Here is a 23169-nt window from a genome sequence, read left to right as displayed (position 1 = left end):
ATGTGGCAAGACAATTTAATTAGACTTACTGTAGTAAGTAAGAGAGTCTCCAGTATAGACTGAGCCCCTGAGCTCAACACCAACTAAGACAAAGATAACTGATGTTTTTAAGGGGAGAACAGATAGGAAACAGAAAAGGACTTAAGGGGAAATAAAAAAGGAAACAAAAATGGACTAGGGAGTCATGTGGAAGTGGAAAAACTACAGAAAGGGGTAGGTGGAGAATTACTGCAAATGGTTTGGCAAGCTGGGTAGAGACAATGTATTTTTTATGGTTTGGAAGTGCTATATGTTCTTGGGTGAAGATTCAGTACAAGGCTGGGGTCACTGTTAGGGACATGGCTTCTACCCATGACAGGTGGAAGTCAAGCTAAAGTTTGGTCAAGTCTCTGAGCGTAGTGTCTGGGGAAGTCTTTTGTGCCATACGGGACTTTATGTTTTCACCCTTCCTGCAGGTGACCTCAAGTCCTTCTTCATGGATGAGACAGAGCATAAACTCAGCTTCCATTCCAATACATTCTTCACTGGGGCCAAAGAGGTGTTGCCCTATTTAGATTTTCTACATATTTTAAGGTTTTCAGGTTTGCAGCTCCCATGTTGACTCTTGGGATCCAGCACCATGTGAAGAAGTGTGAGCTCAGAGAACCCTCAGATGTTTCAGTCACAATGAATAAAGCACCGGATGTAAGAATGAAACTATCTTAAAATTTCAGAAACCATCAAATACTCTGTTGAATGCAGTTGTGGGAGTGAGCCCAGCCAATATCATAAAGGTCTGGTTCTAGTTTTACTTACCTATCGTCTATCAAAGGAGTTAGCAAAATATACCTATGGGCCAAATCCAGCCTGCCTCCCTCCTCTTTTTGTAAATAAAGTTTTATTGAAGCATAGCCATGACCATTTGTTTTATGTGTCATCTATGGCTTGCTTCATATTGCAATGACAGAGTTGAGTGGTGACAACGGAGACTATATGACTTACACTACCTAAAATATTTACTAGCTGGCCTTTTATAGAAAAATTTTGGTGAAATTTGCTTGTGAATAAATGAGTAAAAATTTTCTTTAAAAGGATAAATCACATTATGAATAAAGTATAGTGAATTATTTAGGGTAACTCTAGCTTCTATAAACCCCAATATTTTTATAATTTAAACAAAACTAAAGTTTCTGTGTTGTTCACATAACAGTTAACAGGTTAGAAAAGCAGTCCCTCCCCACACAGTAATTCAGGAAACCTGGTAAATGGAAATTCTTCGACATGCAGTTTCTGAGTAACCCTGGATGAGAAATAATGTGCCCAGGAAGAAGAGTAGAACATGATATGTGGTGAACAGGTAGCAGATCCTGCCACAAATAGTTTTATTACCACTGGTATAATTTTATTAATAATCGTCCTCTTCATGCAAATAATTGTTCTAGTTAGTTTATTAAGCTACCACTTATTCACATGAATTATTTTAATAAAATCCTTCTACTAGACACCAAGGTGAGATAAATGACACTTTGGCAAGGCTCATGACTTTGGTAAGGACTCAGGGAAGAAGGCAAATAACCTTTGGATCATGGAGCATTTTGAAGGCAGAATAGTTTTCACATTGTGGGACTTCCGTTATTCAGAAAAAGGCTTATGGCATTGAAATTTTTAGGATGTTGGGGAGATAAGTGTCCAAAAAGCAGTAAAGGCAGACAGAAAAAGAAATGTGAGGTTCTGGAGGACAAGCTTGCATCTTTGTCATGGGCTGCTCGTGGCACAAGTTTTTCAGGGAATGAACAGAGTGTTCTTGAGGTAGCATCATGAGGCCACCTCGCAGCAGGAGCCAATCACCTTTCAGGCAAAGTGACTCACTTTCTTTTTGAATAGTTTCCAAAATAATATGAAGAACAAAAATGATAGAGACAGTAGATTACAGAGCTCTAGAATTTCAGTGATAGAAATGAGAAAGCCATTCAATTGAAAGTGCTTTCTTCTGGCAGATCAAGCTGTAGTTGTGTGGTTATAAATTCTGCATACTCGTTGAGTTTTGGGACTCATGGAGATTGAGTCTTGGAGGAAAAATAAGCAAAAGAAAGATAAACTCGTTCCTTAAAAGACACGTTTCTTTAAAATTTTAATTTCAGGGAAAAAATGTATGTCAGGTAAGAAATTAGTAATTTTAAAGAATCCTCCTATGTCTAGAAATTTGTTTCCCAATTGCACCATGTACCAATTAAATATCTATTGAGCAAAAACAGGAAAGCTAAGGTATACTATATTCTCTCAAGTAGTTCAGAAACACCAATTCAGAGCCCAAGACAATATATAATAAGGAAAAATATCTGGGACTCATTGCAAATATATGGTTAATTCTCTGAGGAAATTAGAGGATTAGCAAATCAGTTATCTATTGCTAAAATAATGGTACATAGCAAACACTCAAAAACTTAGTGCCTTAAAACAAAAATTATTTATTATTGCTCACAAGTTTGTAGTTTGGCTAGTTGGTTCTTTTCGTCTAGGCCAGAAATATCTCCTCTTGGCTGGGCTGACTCACGCATCTTCAGTCAAATGGTAGGCCAGCTGGAGTTTGCTGTTCTAGAATGGCCTCAACCTGGACGATAAGGCTCTGCTCCATGTGGTCTCACATCTTCCAACTGCTCTTGTGATCTCATTCTTGTGAATAAGACAAAGGAGCAAGAGACAGAGGTCTAGGCTTAAAACTGGTATACTGTTACTTGCATTACATTTTACTGGACAAAGTGAATCACAAGGTGGGCTAAGTGTCAGAGAACAGGAAAACAAACTCTACTTTTTAATGAGAGAAATTTTAAAGCCACTTGGAAAGGGCCTGGATACAGGGAGTTGTAGAGAAGTAGGGCCATTCAAGGAAATCTCGGTAGGGGAAGGTACAACTTAGCTTGAGCTTTGAAAGTAAAGGAAAGAATAGGGGGCATTTTTTAGGCAAGGATGACAACATAAATGAAGCCACTGTAGTAGGAGATTAATAGAAAGGAGGAGTTTGGTTCTACAGCATGTGATACAAAATTATGCATGTATTAAGCTGCTTAGGAGGGCTGAACTGGCTTGTATTTAGTATAAATCAGAATGCCTGTACAGAATAGATCATAAATTCATCAACTAAGATATGGAAATATACTCATACATGGTGTTTAAACTCCTGCATGATGGGATGTGTGCATTTGTTTTTATTTGCCTTTTATGCCTGAGGACAATGCTACTGTCTTCTTTAATTCAGCATCTATTGATTACCCCAGATAAAAAGTTCTCTTCACTAGCTCCATTTTATTTATGACTTACAGCAGGGCTACAGATTGTAAATACCGTTACACATTGTTTGAGAGCAGGGTGGTCAACCCTAATAGTCTATTTAAAATCTCAAAGGTTCAAAGTATCTCTGAGAGTTGTGCAGAGATGTAGTACAGGCTCTATTCCTGCCAGAGACGTGTACATGAAGCTTAAGAAGGAAGGGCCTTCTCTATCTTAGAAATTCTCATACTTTTTGATCTTAGGACCTGCTTACATTGTTAGATCCCAACAATGTAAGATCTTAGGACCTAATTACATTGTTAGCTCTTTGAGGATCCCAAAGAGCTTCTATTTGGATTGGTTCTTTCTGTTGATGTTGATGTTTACTGTATTTGAAATTAATACTGAGAAAATAAAAAATATGTAATTACTAATACATTACAAATAATAGTAATGGACAAAAGCAATTAATGAAAAATACTAAACTTATGTCCATAAATGACATATTTCTGTGAAAAGTAACAATATTTTTTGAAACAAGAAAAGTGAGAAAACGTCATTGTTTCACATTTTTGAGAATCTTTTATGTCTGGCTTAATAGAAGACACATTCTCTTATTTTCTTCTGAATTCAGTCTATTGCAACATGTTATTTTGGTTGAAACATATAAAGAAACTTTGACTTCATGCAGATCTTTAGCTGGAAGCGGGAGAAAACTGTAGGCTTCCTGCAAGGGTCTTAAGAATCATATTTGGAAAACACTTGTATTTAAGAACTCCATAAGATTTATCAGGCACCATTCAGAAAAAAATAAAAATTAAGAATGCAAAAAGAACATGTAACAAATTGTGATGTTTTTCTCCCCAAAGTAGGCTGTTCATTGTGAATTTCAAACAACAACAACAAAAAAGAATACCTAGTTCCTCTAATTTATTAATTAGTTGTAACAACAACAACAACAATAAAACACTATGATTTTTGGGCCAGTGCCCCAAATCTCTTAGTCATCATGCCAAAAATGCAACAAAATAGAATGTTAACCATGGGAAAAAGTTTCAAAGGATCTGACCAAATCCCTAGGATGAATTTGATAAAACTGTGACCTTACTCACATATAGCTTACTTAATAGTCAAGGGATATTTTTTTTTCACCTCTCAAAAAATTCCAGCCAATTTCACTGATATTCTTTCTTGTTCCAGAAACTTCCTCAAAGTTGACCTTTCATTCTCTGGTGACCTGGGCAAGAATTTCTCAGAAACCAAAAGCCTGGCTGTTCAGTTGGTTTGGGAGTGGCATTTCCTAAAGTTTTCATTGGAAAAGAAACCTGGAGTTCTAACAAATTCATTTTTAAAGAAATGAACAGAAGTTTCTTTGCCAAATGCCATATGCAAAGTTTATTACTAATTCTTAATAAAAGTAATGCAATTGATGGAGAATGGGAAAGTGAATTATTAGTTCTGGTTTTGAAATCTCATATATGATCCATGTATTTCTGCTGCACTTTAAAAAGTTGCTAGTGATATGGGTATGCATCAAACACTATGGTAGATTATACATGATCAAATAAATGATTTTAAATAATAAGAATTTTATAATTCAATTATAAAAATATAGAAAATTTAAAAATAAGACAAACACAAAAGGAGAGATAATCACAGTCGTCTTCAAAAGCTACAACTCTATTTTTTTGCATTTAATTTTGTTGGCATTATTAACAAAAACATAACCTTACACTGATTTACAACTTTACTTTTTGCTTTAGATATATGATGATTTTTTTCCCTTACGTTAACCATAGACATAGTTTTTAGAAAAAAAAGAAACAGACGGCATAGTTTTTAGAAAAAAAAGAAACAGACGGCATATTTGAGGAGATGGGGATCTATGTTTACATGTAAACAATGACTTAGAAAATTTGTTAAAAGTGACCTCAGAGGGAAAAAGGGGAAACAAATCCCTTGGAAGCCTTAGATCCTCCCAGGCAGCCGTGGCTCTGTGTTTCCTTCCTATTAAGAGGGATGTGTGGTTTGTATTGTCCTCCTGGGAGAATAATTCTGTCATTTCCATTAGGAAGATGATTTATTGAGGGCAGTTCCTTTTTAAGATTGAACAGGAAAACCAGTGTTGCAAACTGATGGTGCTATTTCCTTTGTAAAACGCTTCAGTGCTGAAGTTGTAGCAATTACCTTGGCCTTGAACTGAATCACAGACACCTCTCTGATCCCTTCTGTAACCTTATCTGGTAACGCACAATGGTAACCACTGTGTCCTCTTGGTTTGAGGTGGGTGAGAGTCAGGGGATACAACTCCCAGATTTCTCATAAGAGCGCATCCAGCCCTGTAACAGATATCCCCCAAGGCCATCGTGGAGCAGCCGGGATGCTGGGTAGGGGTTACAAATGCAGATGTAGTTGTTAAAGGGAATTTGACTGCAGCTGGAAAATAATTTTCTAAGAAGACATATGGAAAAACATTTTGCTTCCATGTACCAATATCTCTGCATGCCTCCTTTATTCCTCATTGAACCTCAGGGAATATTTAATAGTTCAGTCCTTCTTTTAAAGGTATAGTGAAAGGCAGCATCACTGCATCCCAGCAGAGGGCTGTTTCCTCGAGCCTATAGTACACCATTGCAGGTCTCATTCATTGCTCAGATGGTGGTTGTTCACACCTGGTTCTTCAAGAAAAGTAAACTTGTATTCAGTGACCTAGTTACACAGCAGCTTGGGTTGTGCTAAACAGTCATTCATGCAGATACTTCCTTTAGAAAACTAAAGTGAATCCAGTTGCAGTTTTCAGAAACAAGCTCCACAATGAGAGTAAAGAGATCTGGGTACTGGTCTTGGATTTGTCATTAAATAGCCATTATGCTGGTGTCATTAAGCAAATCACTTTAACTCAATTCTGCATCTCTGGTGAGGGGTTTTGGACAGCATGATCTAAAGATTTTAGATACAGTAGAATTTTCACATATACCTCTATAACCCTGATAAAAATATATTTCATAGCTGAGGGTTTGGAGTTAAAGAAATAGAGATTCTTCTTTAAAGTAATGTTAATTCAGATACTTTAACTGGTTTGCAATATAAGCTTTATAGGTTATCTCACATCTACAAGAGCCGAACTAAACCAAACTCAGTGGGGCATGACTGTGAGAGTGAGAAGAACTGATTTCTGGGCTTGTGTTGGCTTCTCTCTAGCTATCTGACTGTAAGTGAATCACCCCAACCTTCTGATTTCCAACTTTCTCATTAGCAAAATGACTGGGTTGAATTAGATCAATGTTTCCTCTAAAAGGACCTGTGATTAAATGAGTTTGGGGGAAAAGGAGGTAAAGATAAGCAGGAGTCTATACTGCATTGATTCTGAAACCATTTTCACAGAGTCATCCGACACAGATTTACTGGGAGCTGCCTGTCTGGTAAGACCTTTTCCAGGGTAACCTACTTTAAACAGTAAACAAGTGGTTATTCTGTCATTGACCAATCAGAATGAATGCTGGCTGCAAATCTGAAGTGTCTCTGAGGCCCCCTGTATTAGTCTGTTCTCATGCTGCTAATAAAGACATACCCAAGACCGGGTAATTTATAAAGGAAAGAGGTTTAATTGACTCAGAGTTCCGCATGACTGGGAAGGCCTCACAATCATGACAGAAGTGAAGGAGTAGGAAAGTCATGTCTTACATGGTGGCAAGAAGGAAGGCTTCTGTAGGGGAACTCCCACTTATAAAATCATCAGATCTTGTGAGACTTACTCACTACCATCAGAAGAGTATGGGGGAAACTGCCCCCATGATTCAGTTATCTCCACATGGCCCCACCCTTGGCACGTGGGGATTATTACAATTCAAGGCAAGATTTTGGTGGGGGTGGGGACACAGCCAAACCATATCACCCCCAAGTGGAATCCGATGTTTGTTTCTGGTTCCTGGGGAGTCTGGATGCTCCTTCAGTGGTTATTTATCAGTCAGCACGGAAGTGTATCAGTATTTTCACCCCTGTGCTGTCCGAAGTTGTACTCTCTAACCTGTCCCACAAAATATGATCCAGGACCAGCAGCAGCAGCAACCCTGGGCACTTGTCAAAAATGCTAATTCCTGGATTCCACCCAAACTTTCTGAACCAGAATCTGCATTTGTGCAAGACCCCCAGGTAATTACTGTGTGCTTTACAATTTGAGAAGCACTAGAATGCAGAACAGGTCTGGTTTATTTAAAATGCACGGGGCTGATTTGCCGATGTCTGCAGGAGGGAGAATAGCTTGAGGCCAGGAGTTTGAGACCAGCCTGGGCAACATGACTAACCCCCCTCTCTCCAAATATACAAAAATTAGCTGGGTGTGGTGGCGCATGCCTGTGGTCCCAGCTACTTGGGCGGCTGAGGCAGGAGAATCACCTGAGCCCAGGGAGATCAAGGCAGCAGTGAGCTGTGATTGGGCCACTGCACTCCAGCCTGAGCAACAGAGTAAGACCCTGTTCCAAAAAAATAAATAAAAAATTTAAAGAAGTGTAGCCTCTTTATGATGACTTGGCATAGAAGCCTTTTATGATGGACTATATTGTGGGATGAGTGGTCAGTGAAATACATTTTGGAAAACATTGAACAAGATATCTGAAGTCCTAACTCTAAAATTCAATGATTCTGAGACAGTTAAATGTTCTCACATTTTTCATTTGTTCATAATATTTTTCAAATTAGTTCTAATATAAATTGGATTTACTGTTGCCTTTGGGCACTCAAATGTCAATAGTGATTGGGGATTTTTTTAGAATTTTGATTTTAATTTCTGAGATATTAAATTGATAAGGAAATAAAAATAATCTGGAACCCAGACAATATGTTTTGTAGGGGCTCAGATGTTTTTTAAAAAATTATTTATATCTTATCATAGCTTATTTTTTACTGTAGTGAAATACATATAACATAAAATTTACCATTTTAACCATTTTTAAGTATATAATTCAGTGACAATAATTTACCATGTTGTGTGATAATCACTGGTCTCTATTTCCAGAGCTTTTTCATTATCACAACTGAAATTCTGTATGCATTAAACAACAAATCCCCATTCCCCCCACTTCAGCCTTTAGCCATTCTACTTTATGTCTTTGTGAATTTCACTATTCTAGGTACCTCATATGAATGAAATTATACAATATTGTGTCTGCCATCTCATTTGGCATAATGCTTTCAAAGTTATCTATATTGTAACATGCATCAGGATTTCATTCTTGTACATGGCTAGATAATACTTCATTTTATGTATATACCACGTGTTGTTTATTCTCTCGTCTGTTGATAGATACTTGGGTTTCTACCTGGGTATTGTGAATAATACTGCTACAAACATTGGTCTGTTTGAGCCTCTGTTTTTAATTCTTTGGAGGTATATATCCAGTCATGGAATTGCTAGACCACGTGATAATTCTATGTGGAAGCTCTGAACTGTTTTCTATGGTGGCTGCAGCATTTTACATTCTCACCAACGATCCACAAGGATTACAATTTCGCCACATCCCCACCATCAGAGTTTTTAAAGAAAGTGTTTATTTGATCCATACTTGCTCGAGATTTGTTTTTGCAAGTTTTCACTGAAAAGAAAAGGATACAGTAGATCTGGCTAAGTCCAATGACTCATTTCCCTGTTGGATGGTAGGCTGGCAGAGCATGCTCTTTGTTTTCTACGCTCTGGCTGCACCCTCAGCTGCTTCTCTGTTTCCCTGTGGTCTTGATTACTCAGAAAAGATAGCTCTAAGGAGCAGATCCACATCTTCTAATAATTTGGAGGCTTCTAAGTGGGTTCTTGATGAGCTCCAGGCTCTATCCTTTCAAACTCAAAGTCTAGAAATTTGCTCTCCAAAGCTAGCTTTGAAATTATGGCTGAGCCATTCAACTCTCGTGGATTTTAGTCTTCTCAGTTATAAAATGATCTCAAAGTTTTCTTCCTCTCAGGTGGAGCCTGCTACATAATTTGTGAAGGAAAATGCAAAATTAACACGCAGTGCCCTTTGTTCAAAAAGCAAATAAAGAAAGTGTGGTTAAAGGAACTTTGGGAGTTCACTAAAACGGCACACGCTCACGTCTCCTTGCAGCCCTGCCTTCTCAAGGGCCTCTGACAGAATAGGTCTGGGGTAAGGCCAAGGGATTTGTATATTTAATAAGAATTCCAGGTGATTCTGATTCGAGTGGTTGGCATAACTGTGGATTCACACTTTTAATTCAGCATTGAGTTTTGGAATTTACATTTTAGCAAAACTGGACCAAAATCTTAATATAAAGCCTTTTCATGTAAAAATACTTTATTTCTAACATGCAATAAAGGCAATAGTAATAAATGAGTAACAACATAAACTTATAAATGCAAACAGTAACATTTTTGGTGACAGAACAGAATATGTTATAAAACTTTATTGGTGGGATATAATGATTCATTGCATAATTTTTCTGGCTTGTTTATCTGGGAATTTATTTATTGGTACAACACAATTTATACTTTTAATGACTATTTTCTGGTAAATTATTTCAAAATATAAATTTTAGTACATCTAGAGCTAAAGAATCTCGGGGAATAGTGTTTTCAAAAAGATTTAACTTTTCATACAAATAAGTTTCGTGTAAATATGAATTAAATGCACATTTATATAGTGGCATTTAATGTTTCCTCTGACATTTCAGTATTTTAGGGAGGTCATACAAGAAGCTGAAAGTGATTCATGATTTGTATAGAATTGGATATATTTGTTTATATATCACTTTATCTTCAGTTAAAAGTTAAATTAGATTTAAAATTTTCTTTCTCACTAATAATTTATCTGAAGCATGACATGAAAATAATACTTTTTTCCATCAATTGCAACAATTTTTAATTTCTTCTTCTAAGCCTATGGATATTTACTTTGCAATATTCTAGCAGTTTTTAAACCAGAGATCCTAAACTCTGAAAAATCCTAATAGTTCCCTAATTTATTTTATTGCAATGTCCATGTACCTGCTTTTAATGTGTAATCACTGATAAAATATACTGCCTGAGCACCGGAAGTTCCTGTCCCTGCTCATAGGCCAGAGAGTGGGTATTTGTGCAGACGCTGCGGAAATTGGTTGCAGGATAGCCAGGCCAGCTGGTCTCTCATTCTGAGGGTCCTTTCCCCTTGGGAGATTCTCTTTTTCTCTAGGGCTGCAGCTGTTACTCTCACTACTACTGCTTTTGGTACTGCTGCCATTGTCAATGACAGTCTGGGCCTGGGTCTTAGCTCGGCTGCCCCCTTGAGGCTGCAAGGTGCCCAAGACTGCCTCAGGCCAAACGCTCCTTGCTGCTGACTGCTAGCAGTAACAGGGTCTGAGTCCCTGCATGCCCTGGCTGGTTTCCAGGGTATGTCCTCTGCTCACGTACATGTTTTATTGTCCCTGTGGGCTAAATGTACAAAACACAAGCTCAAAGATAAGATTCTTAAAATGTCAAGATGTCTACAGCAAAGCATTAGACTAAGAGCCTGGCCCTTTCTGTAGTTGCCCTATGCAACTACCCAAGTGTAACACCCAGGAAATTGGCCAGGCTCTTAAGCGTAATACAAATTATGCTTCAAATTGTATACATATTATTATTGACTCAGATTCTCTCTCTCTATATATATATGTATATAATTTCATAGAAGAGCAGCCTGAGATTGAACAATCTTGCTTCAATGTTTTCTCTCCTGCCCAAGTTTTTCTTTCGCAGCAGTTCTGACTACTCCCTCTTACCCTCATGTCCATCTCACTCTTGTCTTCTCCATCTTAAAAGGATCGAGATTCATGAAGGAGAAACAGAGAAGATGACACAAAGGAAGTAAAGAATTGTGTACAAGTGTTCTTTCCTGGTGGTGTGTTTCAGCTGATTTTGTGTTCGCATTATCATTTTGCGCTACCAGGAAAGAAGGGAATTTTTACTTTTCTGTCTTCATCTGAACTCTGTTTAGTTGCAGCAAATTAAATATTTTCAGACTTGAATAAAACACAAATAACTGTTATCATCTTATAAATTCGAAAGTTTAGTTTTAACTTCTCGTTTAGTGTGTGATTTCCAGCCAGCTAAATGTTTGATTTTTCTGAGCTTTTGCTTTCTGTTGAAATGATTTATAACCTTAACAATTATTTTAGTGGGTTCTAGTGGCTAAAAAGAAAAAAAAGAGGTTGGGGAATGAAACAGTGCTGTTTTTATAACAGAGTGACTTTTTTTTTAATACTCCAAGAACTTTGGATTTCACCAAAGTTTCCATTTCTTGTCAGATGTCTGAACACTAATGATTCTCAGCTTTAGGCAAGCCACAACTTAACTATGTTGCCACATTTATTTTAAATGCACTTTTCAGCTATGTATAATTATATGCTAATTTAAGAAATGATGCTTGAAATTAATTTCTTTATTTGATTGTCTGTATTCCTTTATATTTAATCAACTTTTTAGAATTGTCATTTGCTCCACACTCAAATGTATCAATCAATATAATATTCTATTTAATGGGGTTTTAGAACTAATATTTACCTTATTTGTGAAATTTCTTTAAAATAAAAAGATTCATCTTGGATGAATTACTTGGATTCATCTGGATTCATCTGAGGCAAGTAGATAAGTGTACTTACATATTTTGGAATGGGAGTCAAAGAGATTGAAAGTAGCTCTGTTGGACCACAGTACCTCATTGATGATGTTTATCTTTATAGTTCCAACTCTGAGCAACAAAACACCTTATCATATTTATTAAATAAAATTTGATGTCCCTTTGATTTAATATTGGGGATGCTTTAAATTTGGTACTGAAGGATTTGGCCTAACAGGCAGTTCCAGACCTCCCAGGCAAAGAGCTGGATGTTGCCAAAGGTTTTAGAACATTTTCTGAGACTTAGCACTGTGTTCAGAGCATGCCCAGTGTGTTTCCAGAAAGGCAAAGCTATAGAGCTTTGAGGAAATTATCTGGGTAATTCATGGCAAAACAACAACAAGAACACTGATATTGAAGAAAGGAAAGGGATAAGGTCTGTGTTAACTAGACTATATGTAATCTAAGTGATATATGTTTCTATTCTTAAGAATTATAATAAATTACTTTGATAATCAATTCTTTATGCACATTTTATTTACTCATAGCTGCATATAAAGATCTCAGCATCATGGATCCTATCAGTTTGGCTAAACTGAAATTATATAAAACATCAATTTCTCCATTGTGTGCAGGCACAGAACTAGTCCCAGGGGAAGTAATGCCGGTAGATAACTCCTCAACCTTGTCTTTGTGCCTCTCCTACCTGTCTCTCTTCCATCCTGTTGCATATTTGCTTGGTTGGATGTATTTCCTGGTATGCTTACTCCTGACACGTCTGCCTTTTACTTTCTCCAAATTGTAGAGATGACAAAGGTGTAAGAATCCTGCCTCTGTGAGAGGAACTTATACCTTTATGAGACCGATGCTTAAGGTATGTTTGACACTTATGAAGATAATATTGAAAATAACAATACAATAAAAACAGTAACAATTATACTCTATATGTTTCAAATACTAGATTCTTGACTCTGGAAGGGATTTTACAGATCATATAGCTCAGTTGCCAATTTGAGATATGAATTTTCCTCTCAGCATTAATATAATAAAGTCTTCTACTTCCATTGGTACATTTCTAGTGTGGCAAAGCTCACAGCTTCTAAAAACTCTATTAGAAATGTATTTTCTTTTACTGAGCCCAAATCTATTTTTCTGTTACTTCTATCTGTTGGTGTGTGCGTGTGTGTGTTTTTCAGGTCATATTGAATAGTTCTAATCCCTTCCATGGCTCAGACTTTGAAGTATCTGATGACATCTATCCTATTCAATGCGAGATTTCTTTTCTCCAGGCTAAATATTTTCAAATTACCTCAACTCTTCATCACATTGCGCTGATATGGCTCATAGTTTTAATACTTTCACGTACATCATTTTAACTTATTTTCCAGTTAAATTTGAGAAGTAGGTACAGATTTGTAAAACTCTACATTTACAATGAGACAGCTGAGTTGCAAACATCTTGTTTGGAAGAGAAGTGAATCGATACCCACTTGCTTTTTGTGTTACAATTTTTCATTGCCATCTTTTTTTTTATTAATCATTTTAGAAAAGGAACAGTTTTATTTTTGGCATAATTTGAGGTCAGATCATCACATCAAACTTTTAATTTTCAGGTGTCTTAATGTTTAATGAAGTATTTAAATTTCAGGAGTTCCTAAGTATTAAACTGGTGAGTCTTAAGACAAAGATGTGAGACAAGCCATCAATTTTAGTTATCCACTGATCTTTAAGAAACATATTTTAGCTACATATTTATACTTCTAGAAAATTTTCTAGGCTCAAGTTAAAAAAATCTACATATAACATTTCCTCAAATGAAGTGGTCTCTCTTTGCTTTTTATTCTTATAGAGCCCTGATTTGCACTGCCTCATTTTCTTTGCATTGAGAGTTCTAGAAAGTTTACTAATGAGCTCAGAAGTTTCCAGTCACTTATACATGATGGAATAGAGAAATAATACAGTTGGTCTCTTTTTAAGTAGAAGGTGTACTTTCTCATGGGAAAAATGCTTCTACCTGAGAGGTACAATTTCATTTTGTAAACTCTACCTTCTAAATGTTACTTTTCATGCTGTAATGAATTCAAGAGGAAACTCTACCCTTTCCTCTAAACGACTTATGATGTAATGCCTTTACAGATTAAAAGCACAATTTGACTAATGGGCTTCATTCTTACTTGTAAGGTTTTATACATTTCATCACGTTCACCCTGTTGGACATACCACACACTACATAACTTGTTCTAAAAATAGACTGTATGAAAAGTGTTGATTCAAAAATCAGAGGTCTTATTCTAATCAAGTTCTTAGCTTTGGATTTAACCAGTAACAGTGCTAAATTATAATGTTATACAGATACTATTATGGTTAGGTAGAGTGTAAAAAACGCAAACCATTGACAGTATTATGAAATTGCTTTAAGTGAATATTATCTCTATACACTGGTAGGTTGGAAGCAGTAAAACCATTAGCCTGGTGGCAAAATAAGCCTTCTTGCAAAAATGCCTATTTTCTGATATATTATTTTGATTTTTAAATGACTAAAAGTTCATATTTGTTTTTGATAATAAAAAATCTATTTAGATAGCTAGTCATATCTTTTGAATTAATTGATCCTTAAAATTCCTGGCTAAGAAAAATTTAAAAAATAAAAATAAAATATAGGTAAATAAGGATGAGAAGAAGGAGACAAGAAGACACATTAAAGTTTTAGGAGAAAATGATGCAATAGGAACACATTCTGATGGTAATAAAGGTATTTAATATTACGTTTTTCAGCCTAATAACTACCCATGACTTTAGGAAAAACAAAGAAGCAAGCAAACATTCGAATAAAATTAATTAAGGTATGAATGTCCCTATGCCCATTTAGTATTTTAGGTAGCATATCCTGTTTTTGCATTCACTCGTTAAACAGATTTATTGAACAGGCATAAAATATTGCATATTTATAAATTTCAGATGCCTGTTCCATTTTGCTCGATTTATGGAAGAATTTCTTCAATTTAGACAGATGAGGTTCTGTTACTTCAGAAACACTTGAGCAAAGATGTCCAGTTGACTTTGGGGGAGCAAAGGGAGAAGTCCAATCTGGGGTAGTCATGGAATAAGATGAGATCACCTAAACAGCAAAAGATACAGTTTTTTAAAATCTCAAAAGGCTTTTACAGAAATGAAAATTTGTACCATATAAATATGTTCATAGGATAAAAACTGTATATTTAGGAATTTTGTTTTTTTTGTCAAGCTTCTGGAGCTTAAGGGAAGCCAGACCTATAGCTGTAATGATTTTGCTTCTGTACTGAGACAGATGTTTACAGAATACTTTCTATCTCCCACATTCCTGCCTGATCCTCTTTTACTCTATTCCTTCTACCCAGCTTACTGAGAATTTTATTTAGATAGTTCATTTTTCTAATTACTATATTTAGCATAATTAACATATACTTAAGTTTCCACAAACAGGCAGCAGTTAAAGCATGAGAATAGTATCCAGTTAATAAGATGCAAAATTAATAGTATTTTGTTCGAGAAATTTCCTAGTCTTGGCTAATATGAGGCAGTTGCTATTTATATTGAATGGATTTTTTCTTTTAAATCAGAATTAAAAGAGATTATGACCTAGATGTTCCTGTACAAGTACAAGTGGGTAGGGATGTTTCTGCTTCCCTTTAATACATTTGGAAAACTATTTCTGTTTATCAGAAAGAATATGGAAATTTCCATAAAGAGATGATAGTTTCAGAATATTAATTGCTTATTAATAGACCAATCCCAGCTGAAACAATAGGAAACTCCAGGAAACTTGATTTATGAAAAGGGAAAACCCCACCTGTCCCCTCCCGTTTTTATGGGTCCTTGGGAAGGGTGTGGACAGGAAGAGGAATAACAGGTATTCACTGTATTTACTAGAATGGAATATAAAATTGAACACGCTGTTCACATCTAAGCATGAGTGGTAATGATTCCATTATATATTGACCTTTAGAGGAAGAGATAAAGGAAGCTGCCCAGTCAGTACTTGGGTTCTAAGGCAAACAATTTCCCATTCCAAAATACAGACTTTCTGTACAAGATGAGGCTTATGTCAGAGAGCCACAGTATTAAAAAATACAAAATGCAAAGGAGGTCATACCAGGAATATGACAAGAGAAACTGGTGTCTACACAAAGGAAAATGACATCCTAAGTGTCTAATTTCCATTTGTGCCTCTTGCAATATTGCTGTGTTATATACCAAACAGTGCAAATTAACAAACATTGAGAGGTGGTCCTCCACTTCAATTATTTTTAATATAAGACATTCATAAAACTAATCCTTGTCAACCAAAAGGCAATTTGAACTACTAAGCTACTAGGCCACAACATAAGGTACACGTTATATTCTGGAATCAACAATTCTGCATGTTAGTATGAGAACTGTCATTTATTGACTTTGAGCAAATTATTTCATCTTTGATTCTTTTTTGTAAAATGGAGATAATCATTAGGATAATGTATAAGAAATCGCTTTGTGAACTTAAATGTTTTCATGGTATTATTGATCTTGAGGACAAAACTGGAAAAAAAAAAAAAGAAAAGAAAAAATTGTCACAGAATCCAGTTTGCTTAACCAGTGAAGGGAAACAAAAATGTGGTTGGCTCATTTGGGGAGCTCAGAGGCCTCTGTCCATGGTAAAAATGGTGTAGGGGGTTGTCACTAAACAGTTACAGCAGCTACACCTGCAAACATAATTTTAAATATAATATCTCTACGTCCCAGTTTAAGTATTCCAGCCTCCTTTCTGCTAAGAAAAATTTGATTTTCCAATTAAAGTTAACATAATCACTCTACATTTACATTTATCAATTTTGTGTTTAAATATTATTGTTCAAATTCTCTCTTTTCCATTTGTCTTCTATCTCTTGGCAGTGATTTGGGTCCCGGGATGGGTTTATGTGTCATCCTGGGCTTTCAAGATATTTGACTGTGTTATAGATTTGTAAAAGGTATCCAGCACTTTCAGTAGCTTCATTGTTTCAGACTATATCTGTCTTGGATTTCAAAAAAGAAATCTCTTGCTGTTACTGAATGTTTCGGGGAAGAATATGGTAAATGAAAAACCACAATGATAAACAATTAAACACAAACTTCCTTAGAGGAAAGACAATTTACTCTCTTTCCAGGTCTACTTAACCTCTGAGTCAAGATCAGGTTAATGATGCTTGAGGCTGAGAGCCTCCAGCTGTTAATTCCCTGAGATGAACCTGACCTGGGGGAAGCAGGGCCATTTCAGCAGCTCTGTCATTGCCCAAGAGATGGTGGAATGGAGTTGTAATATGGTGGTAGAGACAGCAGAGACAGTAAGAGTGGGGACGGCCAACTGGAGGGTACAACAAGATGGCAACAGGGAGAGCTCACTTCCATTTATGCTATGGTAGTCCATTAGGATGGTCCCCTCAGTTACCTGGGAGACCCAAATCAAGGAAAACTTGACACGTGAAAAATATTTCGTGTAATTTAATTGCTGTATGAGTCTTGTTTTCAGACAGAGTAATGGTTCTCAATGGGAGCTGGTTTTGCCCTTGATTTTGCCCTCTATGAGACAGTTGGCCACGATGGGAGACATTTTTAGTTGTCACAACTGGGGATAGGAGGTATGCTACTCATATCGCGTGGGTAGAGGGCAGGGATGCCACATATCCTGTTATGCACAGGACAGAGCCTACAGTAAAGAATTATCTAACCCAAAATGTCAATACTGCCAATGGTGAGAAACCTTGACTCAGAGGAAGATACTTTCAAGGGTTAATGTTTGTTCTACTATCCATCTGATGGGGTGGAAGGGATTTGAATCATAAAATAACTTTTTCAACCATGTCAGGCAAGAAAATATCTACTGTGAAATTTGGCAGAAACTCAAGTGGTCAATTCAGACTATGTCTACTTAATGTTTTAAAAGTGAGCAAGAAAAATAGTAGTCAGTGATTAGATTGTTTGTTTTACATTCTGAAACAATCGGAAATCACTCAGGCCTAAATATTTTCCAACTTTGGCTGCTTATCAGAATTACCTGTAGAGATTTAATATTAACCCTAGAAATTCTGATTCAGTTGTTCAGGTGTGGAACTCACACATTTATATTTTTTAAAAGATATAGACAAGAATCTAATGCACAGTCAGGGTAGAAAACCACTGTATGATAGTCACATTAAGAAAGCTAACGTGATTTAAATAACATTCTCACTCTTGTTTCTCTGCTTACAAGCTGATTGTTTAGTGGTCTTAATAATTGATGAGAGGATCACAGATATGTAGAAACATATACTATTCACTCTGAATTCTATTTCTTACTCAGAGTCTAACTTTAAAGAACTACAAATGATTTTGGATATATAGATAAATGCACCTACAAAGTCTTTTCTCTTTCTTGCTTTTAAGAATGAATTCTCCTGGCAAAAGTGTGTGGCCCATTCAGACTTGATGAGATATTCAGGCAATCTACATTATGATGCGTAAAAGAAATTATCCCTGTATTTCCCTCTTTGGCCTCTTGGCCTCCTTGTGACCCTTCCCCCAACCACATGCATTTGAATAGAGTTACTGATGAGGAAACAGGGTGCAGAGATTAAGGTCTCAAGATTACACAGGAAATCAGGGGCAGATTGAGATCACATTTCCAGCAACCAATCCAGAAATCCCACCTAAGTAGTTTATCCGGAGTTCTGTAAGGGCCAGCCCGGGCCAAAGCAGGTTTCAGATGAAAAAAAACTACAAGCTGGTTTGCCCATTTGAAGAAAACACACACAGGGACACATATCCATACACATACAAGGACTCAACTTTTCATTTTGATTTTCTCCGTTTATTATCTCCTGATTTCAATAGAATGTTCAAGACAATATCTACCAGATTCAAATAAGCACAAGATAAACTATGAATTCTAATTTATATATTTTTGAAGTCTGTTTTAAAGATGTTGCTTTTTTTCCCTTCTTTGTCTGTTTTTGCTTCAAATGTGAGATGCCTTGTCTTTGTCTTCCATTTTCAGGAAAGGCAGATCTCCTCGTGTTATCAACACCCAGAAATTACTGAGGGATATCTTCAATTCCCTGAAAAAATGTAATAGTATTTTCATTTTGACATTGCATTCGCTGCAAGCACAGCTTAAATCATTTCAAGGCCTCCTCATTTGCACGGGAGAAATAACTAATTTTGATTAATGAGAGTTCTCTGAGAACTTTTGACGACATGTTTATTGGGCAATGTGAATATGGAAACTGCTGTCATTTCTCTCTCTAAAAATCATTGCCATAAAAACAGTGAGAAACATTTTTGAGCCCCCAAAAGTTTTATTTTTACCCTGAAAAGTGAAAATAGAATGAAAAGGCAAGTCAATAGAAACGTAATGTGTTCCAAATGAGCTTTACGTGACCACAGAAGAGGGAGACAGTGTTCTGAGAAATCAGTGACAGAGATCGAAAACATTTAGACTGTAAGAACTTTTTGTGTTATCTAAAAAGAATGTCATATTTTATCTTGTTACTCTGGAAAAATGGTAGCTGATAAATGTGATTTACTGTCAAATGCCAAAGGCAGTTGTGATTGTCAAGATGTTTTCCTTTTGCTCTTTACTCTGGGGCTTAAGCGCAAGTAGGGTAGTCCAAAGGATAAAGAATTGCAACCTGTGTGTTAGGAGACCCATCTCTACCATCCTGATCAACTGCATGACTATGAGAAGACTCTAAACCTCTGGGTCTCAGTTTCCATACAGTAGAAAGCAATTCAGAGACCCCGAGGCAGCAAAACACATCGGTTACTGTGAAAATGGAAGGGGCCACAAACTCTTAAAGCTACCCTTTTTCATCCATAAAATGTTAGGAAGATAACACTAGAAAACTGATGGTGAGGATAAAATGAGATAACTTCTGTGAAATGTAATGCACAGTAGATATCCTGAAATAACAGTTTGTATATGATTGATGCCTTGTGTACATATACATTTCTTTATTGTGATTGAGAAGAACTCTGGAGAAAGTTAAGAATGCTATATTTAAATGTAAGTTACTACTTTAAGCTTCTTTGTTATCTCAGCTTTAGGAATCGAAATTTCCTAACTTATTTATTTTTTTACAAAATTGTTTTCCAAAAGGCTGAGAATAAGGGTACAACGTTGTCAGGTAGCCTAGCCAAAAGATGACCATAGTCTGAGGCAAGATGAGTTTTACATCTTCATGACCATGCTCCTGTGGAGACTACAGTCCTCTCCAGAGAGCACAGTGGCTATTTTTCTTCCATTAGGACCCTGCATTCAATAAGAGTATTTCCATCAGACATCTGGGAGTCCTGTGCTCAGTCTTAGTTGATTGGAGAAAGGGGAGAAGAATGTGGACCTTACACTGATCACTTCCTGTGTCGAAGGATGATCTGCGCACCCTTCAACTGTTAGTGCTACCAAAATGCTGTGGTTTAAAACAGAACTCATCAGTTTAAAGATTTGTGAGTTGTCTGGGGTTAGTTGTTTTTGGCTGGGCTTGGCAGAGAGCTCAGCTTCAGATTTGGGTAAACTGAGTTTCTTTTTGTGGGGGCAATTCTATTGTGTGCCTGTTTCTTCTAGGGTGCTGGCTGAAGGAGCAGCAGCTAACCAGGGACGACAGCTCTTCTCACAGTGATGACAGGGGTGGGCCAAGCCCAATCACTCATTAAACTTTGCTCACTGAGATAGTTTGGATATTTGTCCCTACCCAAATCTTATGAGGAATTGTAATCGCCAATGTTGGAGGTGTGGCCTGGTGGGAGGTGTTTAGATTATGGGGATGGACCCCTCATGGGTTGGTGCTGTCTTTGTGATAGTAAGTTCTCATAAGAACTGGTGATTTAAAAGTATGTGGTACCTCTCCCCCCACTCTCTTTCTCTCTCTCACTCCTACTTTTGCCATAGGACGTGCTTGCTCCCCCTTTGCCTTCTGCCATGATTATAAGCTTTCTGACACTTCCCTTAGAAGTTAAGGAGATGCCAGCACCATGCTCCCTTTAAAGCCTGGAGAACCATAAGCCAATTAAACCTCTTTTCTTATAAATTTCTCAGTGTCAGGTATTTCTTTTATAGCAATGCAAGAATGATCTAATACAGAAAAACTGGTACTGAGGAGTGGGCATTGCTATAAAGATGTGGAAGCAGCTTTGGAACTGGGTAACAGGCAGAGGTTGGAAGAGTTTGGAGGGCTCAGAAGAAGGCAGGAAGATGAGAGAAAGTTGGGAACTTCTAAGAAATTGGCTAAATGGTTGTGATAAAAATGCTAATAGTGATATGAACAGTAAAGTCCAGGTGACAAGGTTTCAGATGGAAATGAGGAACTTACTGGGTACTGGAGCAAAGGTCATGTGTGTTATGCCCCCAAGTGCTTTTTCCCTCTGCACTCTTGACTCTAATTTAGTAGGGTATGGAAAGACAATCCTAACATATATAAAGTATGGGCTCATAGGTGAAAGGGACTTGCTTTGGGGGTTAAAAAAAATTAAATTACATAATACAAAAAATAATCAGCAACAGTATATCCCCAGCCTGGGGATGTGAATCTGAAAAGTTTTAAGAGAAAAGTGCTACCTTGAGACGTGAAATTATAATTTTAAATAAAGAAGACAGCACTTCCAACTTGAAATCAGGTAGAAAGTGTAAAACCAGAAAAAGCTGTTGTTCAGATAATGGTTTCAAATGTAAATAAACATTTCAAAATTAAAACCAAAACCTCTTGCAATTTTTCTTTACTAAGGGAAAATTGACATTCTAAGATATCCTGCTGTTTCAAACAGAGAGGGTCAGACTTCGACCCTATATCAGTGCACCCCTGACACCAGTGCTCAATTCTTAGAGAAACTTATAAACAATTTCCTTCTAACCCAGCCAATCTGATCATGCAAGAAACTCCCTTTATGAAACCCATCCTTCTGAAACTCTCCATGACTGGCTTAGATTTTCCATCATTTCCTTAAACTCTCTTTGTCTTTGTTCTATACTTTCCCTTTTCTATACCGAAATAACCAATCATTTGCCTTGGGCAAAATTTTACCTTTTTTGCCTTTATCATTGAGACTATACAAGTTTCTTTCTCATACAAAAATTATTTTTTGTATGTTTTGTATATAGAATAACATATATTAATTAAAACTTTTAATTATTAGAAATCTTAATTTTTAGCAAAAAACTGGAAAGTAATTTAAAACTGTTCTATATTAACATCTCATGAATATGTAATCTATAATCTTAATAGTTTTTATAGAACAACTTTTAATGTGGAAAAGGACATTTTGTTAATATATCCAAATATTTGTCTTCTTATGAGGTTTAAAAAGCCAAAACTAAATAAACTTTATGTTTGGCAATTCATGTTTCATTATTTTATTTATTTATTTAGAAATGACTCAGATTTTATGAATATCTATTATTTAATTCAACATAACTTTAAAATTTCATACTATAAAAAATTATAAAGATTTACCTCATTTACATTTATCTAATTTATTTCTAACAATTCTACCTAAATTACTTATGAAAACAGATATTTAAAAGAGCTAGTTATTATTTTAAGTAATTTTCCTGTCAAGATTTCTGAAGGTTAGTGTGCTTTATATATAGGAAACAATGGACACTGCATTGTTTGTTCTTAGATCAAGCTCATACTTTTATGATATTAAAACATCTAGCAGAGACAAACATAACCCTGTCTGGGCAGCAAATCCGGACTATATATACACATACACACTGTATACATACACACTAACAATTAGTGTGTGTGTGTATATATATATATGTACCTACACTATATACATACACTAACAATTAGTGTGTGTATATATACACATACTATATACATACACACTAACAATTAGTATATATACACACACACTATATACATACACACACACTAAATTAGTGTATATATATACTAGTTAGTGTGTATATATACATATATATGTATACACACACTAACAATTCTTAGAAATCTTTGTTTTAATTTTATCAATATATTTAAAATCAGCATGTTTATAAAAAATTTACTTAAATCATATGGCCTAAAAGGCATTTGGGTTAATTTTTATATTTCTAATGTACTTCATTTAAGGACTTATTTTTCCCTTTAAGTTGATAGAGCTCTTTGAAATAATTTGATAAAAAATGTCGTCTATCTATCAATCATCTAGCTATCTATCTAATCTATCATCTATCTTTTTATAGAATTAAAAAATTGTGAAAACACAGGTGAAGAAATGACAGTTTTTATTAAAAATTAGTAATGAATAAAATGTAGTATTACAAATTTACTAGCTTATATGAAGACAATTGGAGCCAAATTGTAGTTCCGACAAAAAG

At 35.9% G+C, this 23169-nt stretch overlaps 1 protein-coding gene across 3 annotated transcripts in view; it reads left to right on the top strand.

The window, feature by feature from the left end:
* LOC105472784 (N-6 adenine-specific DNA methyltransferase 1) overlaps positions 1 to 23169 on the top strand; it is a 545294-nt gene that overhangs the window by 357357 nt on the left and 164768 nt on the right. Inside the window, exon 13 of one of the 3 annotated variants that reach the window (XM_071095536.1) lies at positions 456 to 21905. The exons of the other annotated variants lie outside the window; for them this stretch is intronic. The gene's annotated coding sequence lies outside the window, so the exon portion shown is untranslated. Of the gene's footprint in view, positions 1 to 455; positions 21906 to 23169 lie in introns of those variants that run through there. 3 annotated transcript variants of the gene reach the window in all.

The sequence above is a fragment of the Macaca nemestrina genome, chromosome 4 (assembly GCF_043159975.1).
Source record: "Macaca nemestrina isolate mMacNem1 chromosome 4, mMacNem.hap1, whole genome shotgun sequence".
Classification (NCBI taxonomy): Eukaryota; Metazoa; Chordata; class Mammalia; order Primates; family Cercopithecidae; genus Macaca; species Macaca nemestrina.
The sequence above is the reverse complement of the archived record's forward strand: the minus strand, read 5'-3'. Positions and strand labels throughout refer to the sequence as shown.